This window comes from Heptranchias perlo, chromosome 20 (assembly GCF_035084215.1).
Source record: "Heptranchias perlo isolate sHepPer1 chromosome 20, sHepPer1.hap1, whole genome shotgun sequence".
Taxonomy (NCBI): domain Eukaryota; kingdom Metazoa; phylum Chordata; class Chondrichthyes; order Hexanchiformes; family Hexanchidae; genus Heptranchias; species Heptranchias perlo.
This window is the reverse complement of record NC_090344.1, coordinates 42,473,338-42,478,123: the sequence shown is the minus strand read 5'-3', so window position 1 is coordinate 42,478,123 and position 4,786 is coordinate 42,473,338.

Here is a 4,786-nt window from a genome sequence, read left to right as displayed (position 1 = left end):
TGTCGTGTTCAATTAAAGTCTTGTGATTTATCCCGTGAGGGAAGGTTGAAAAAAAATGTTGTGTTTTACTAATGTGAACTCCTAATAAAACACGTTGCTGTTTAACCATTAAGTATGTGTGGTATTTGAAAGCTGGACTCTGTATGTGTGACCAGCTCTTCGAGGATGAAATCCCAGCACAACAGCGAGAGCATCCTGCTTGTCAAGTTGTCTCCTCTGTCCCTGTCCTTTTTCTTCCCTGTCCTGAAGTTGGTGATTCATTCCATGATAGCGTCACCCTCCAGTTCCTGACCCACGCGGCTGTACTTCACCTGTGAGGCTGGACAGTGAGCGGCAGCAGGTTATTGTATCACGGCGTGACTGCCAAACTATTCCCGTCCTCGCTCCGTTTTGACCGTTGCCCATTCCAGTGGAGGAGCAGGAACCCAGGCTGATTTTCTCCTCACCCAAGGCTTACCAAGGCCAATTGGAGAGCAACTTGTAACCTCGCTGAGATTGGCTAACTCAGTGCTGATCAGGGTGCGATCTCCCTGGTCTGTACTGATCCCACCCTGAATAGGATCCATCTAATTTGGACCATGTTACTTGTTTGGAGATGGCCTGAATTTTCCTCAGTGGTGTGAGTGCCACCAGAAGTATGGCAGGATGGGACTTAAATTCCTCTGACTGTACTAAGCCTAACCTTGCCTTATTTTCCGGGGCCAGCTTAATTAGAATATTGCAGGTGACTCTTGTCGTTGTAAATGGCTGTCATTGGGAGTCGCCTATCTTGGGGCAGGTAATAGCGTGCTGTTTAAATGGCTGCACTAGTTAAAACGGCTAGATATCTCGTCTTTCGGATGAGACATTAAACCGAGGCCCCCCTCAGGTGGACATAAAATGCCATGGTACTATTTCGAAGAAGAGCAGGGGAACGTCCTGGCCAATATTTAATCCCTGAACCAACAACACTGAAACACATGATCTGGCCATGAAGAGATATAAACATAAGGATGAGAATTTAAAATTTGAGGCACCATGGGACCAGGAGCCAAAGTAGGTCATTGAGGACGGGGACAAATCTTCCAAGAAAGCACAATGCTAAGCCTGCCTGTCATACAGCCACCTCCTCTTCCCTGTGCTTGAACAGTATCCCGTGAGTTAGCCTTCACCTGCAAGTATTTCTTCACTCACATCCTTACATACAATCACCCTACCAAAATCCTCACGTGAAAAATTATCGCCTTCATCTCTCAGCACCCCGATTATGGTCCACATGCTGTAACCTGGATTTTACTGCATCTCGTGGTTACTGAAGCTAATTAGGTCTTTTTTGCCTTGGAAGACAAAACCACAAGGAGAGATGGACGACTGGTGGTGCAGCCCCAAATGTCTACCCCTCACCCATTTATGAGGGTGAGCGCCACAGGTTTGTGCTGGCATTCTGTTTCCTCCTATTTTACCCCACATTACCCGTTAGCAAACTATCTCGTGAAACCCTCATGTCACTCCTGCTGAAAGTAACACAGGAAGTCCACTCCTCTATCTCTTTCTAACCTCCTCTTTTGCTCCTCTAGATGTGCCCAAGGGAAAAGAAGCAGAGAAGAAAGCAAGAAGATTCAAGTTGCTTTACTTCTGACCCTGCCTGCAGTTTGCCATGTGCATCGTTAATTTCACGGAGTTTGCTTTTCAAAGAAGGATGTTTCCAGAGTACCAAGGGTATGTGCAGGGATTGGGTACTTTGTCTAACATTGTGCATCAATTGATGGGTCAATTGGAGGACTTCATTGCCTGCATCTGTGACTGGTTTTGCAGACCTGGAGTGAGTGGCAGCTCAAGGGATGTCTGCATGCCCCCTTCCCACCACCACAACAAAGGCCCTGAGACCACTCTGCACTTCCACACGTGCTCTGACTGCTGCTGTAGAGGCCTGGGGTGCTGGATTGGGGCTGAGATGCAATCAAGTGTCCCACAGGGCTGCACTGATCTCATTGTACCATTAGGTCTGCTTGATCAAATGAGCCTGTGTACAATGTATAGTCACAGATTACTTGGGGAATCAAAAAGGCAAATGGAATGCTGGCCTTTATATCTAGAGGACTAGAATACAAGGGAGTCGAATTTACGCTACAGCCATACAAGGCCCTGGTTCGACCACACCCGGAGAACTGTGTTCAGTTCAGGGCACCGCACCTTAGGAAGGATAGATTGGCCTTGGAGGGAGCGCAGTGTAGATTTACTGGAACGTTACCTGGACGGTGAGGTTTGGTTAAATTATGGGGAGACATTACACAAACTAGGGTTGTATTCTCCGGAAGTTAGAAGGTTAAGGGGTGATTTGATCGAAGTTTTCATGACATTAGGGAGAACTGATAGGGTAGATAGAAAGAAACTATTTCCGCTGGTTGGGGAGTCTAGGACGAGGGGACATGGCCTAAAAACTAGAGCCAAGACTTTCAGGAGTGAAGTTAGGAAACACTTCTACACATGAAGGGTGGCGGAAGTTTGGAACTCTCTTCCGCAAATGGCAGTTGATGCTAGCTCAATTGTTAATTTTAAATTTGAGATTGATAGATTTTTGTTGACCAAAGGTGTTAAGGGATATGGGGCTAAGGCGGGTATATGGAGTTAGGTCACAGATCAGCCATGATCTCATTGGCGGAACAGGCTCGAGGGGCGCAATGGCCTACTCCTGTTCCTATGTTCATACGATGCTATTCTGTGCAATTGCCTTGCTGCTGCCGGTTCACAGGGAAGCAGATGAAATTATATAGTGTAACAAACAATGTATCTGTGATTGGCTATGTAGCTCTGTGCATCTGATTGGCTAATGTTACTGACGTCCCAGCAGACAGCTGTAAATGATCTCATCACAAATACTCAGTGGTACCCATGGTGGAGATGGGTTGTAGCATGAAGCATAGCTCAGTCTTGGCTTCCTTTGTCAGTGACTGTTCGCTTTGTGAAGTGCATAATTTCTGGGACAACTGGAGGTACAAGTACCTCAGTCTATCTATTGGTGTGGGGGAACCAATGGGTCAGTGCCATGCACTGAATGGAGTTCTGCCTGACTGGCCTGTCCTCCCTCTTTTGCTCCTCTTCCTCCAAAAGACAAAGATAGAGGAGAATTCCATATGGAAATCCATTGTGCCCTCTTCAAAATAGGGGTTGGAAGGAATTAGAGACCCACAGAGAAAATTCTTTGATATGCACGGAAACAAACAGCAAAATGAAAAGAGTAAGACAAACAATCAACAAACTAATCAAGATCCTGAAGATATTTTGACCTTGGAAATCCTCCATATGCCATGGAGGAGGTGCAAGCATTTAGAGCGTTTAGTGGACTTTTTTTTTTCCCAGCTAGTGTTGACTTAAAACAGACCATTTTGGAATGTAAGCGTTATCTTGGTTGAAGTCCCCATGCATTTGTAGTTCAGAGAATTGGTCTGGTGAATAATCACTGCTGAGCCCAATCCTGCCTTCATCTAACGCCCACAGCTGCATCCTTTCCAGCTGGAGTGATGGTGATCAGAAGAAGGAACTCCAGTTGGAACTTATTGTCCCTAACTCAGGACTAGGGCGCCAGTTATAGTACACGTCTGCGATCAGCTTGACAGCACAAAGGGATCAAGCCGAGGACCTTCCTCATCTGTATGGCTTGGAGATGGAGGCCCAGAATTAACATGCGGTGAATTGCTCCACTTTGACGGCAATGGGAAAAGACCTGCTGATGTTCTGGGAAGGTATTTACACCAGAATTTTCATTTGCATTTCCATTGGAGTAGTGGTTGGTGTAATGTGCAAAATGGGAGTAATGTGCTGGAGTGCTTGGAAGTTAGAGTGCAGCCTTTAAAAGGCCATTTCTGGTTGAAGATCGCAGCAGTAGGTAAATAAGCGACAGTGCTGGGCTCACTCACTTGACCACCTTAACTCTCTGTCTCATTGTTTTTGGTGCCAATTTTCAAGAATGTCAACCAGAGGAGCAGGTGGCATAGGCAGCCAAACAAGGCACCAGGGCAGGGCGCAGAGGCAGAGAAGAAGAACTTCACGGAGTCTGATCTTCAAGCCCTCCTGGATGAAGTTGAGATCAGGAAACATAGATTGCTGGGTGCCTGTGGCAGGAAACTTGCCAAAAATGATCCTTGTGCCAAGCGGAGGGAGTTGGCACTGAATGCCAAGTCTCACCCCCATCACTGACAAAGGGATGCCCATAGGGAATGCCATACCTGCTGCTGAGAAGCCCTCACTGTGGGTGGGGGTAAAAACCTCCAGGTGGTCTCAGAAACAGTGAGAAGTCTCTGCTGGCCCTGGCAAGAGCTGTCCCTTGTAACTCTCAGTCTAATTTACCCCTTGCGCTTTGTCGGTATAAACACAGGAAACTGGCCCTCATTACAATCGGGACTCGGGGACGGAAGGGTCCAAAAGCATGAGAGAGATCTGGAGATTGATTTTTGGGGTGGAAAACTGGTGTAAACGCTTTCTACCCCATCTTGCTGCCAAAAAAAAGTTACTTGCCCTGATTATACGCTGAGAAAAGGCTAAAAATGGTGTGGAAATCTCCCTCCCCCCCCCCCCCCCCAGAATTGACCTCTGAGCCATCGGGATGGCTGAATCCTGAGTTCATTATCATAGTTTGTAAAAGCGGTGAAGTCTATTCAAAGTCGCTGTTGGGCATATCACAGACAACATGACTTATGGTTGAAAAATGGAGTCAATGAACTCTATTAAAAAGGAGTTACTTGGTAATCTGGCTGGAAATTAAAGGTTAGAAATAGGTCATTCAGCCCTTGTGTGAAATATCAGATGT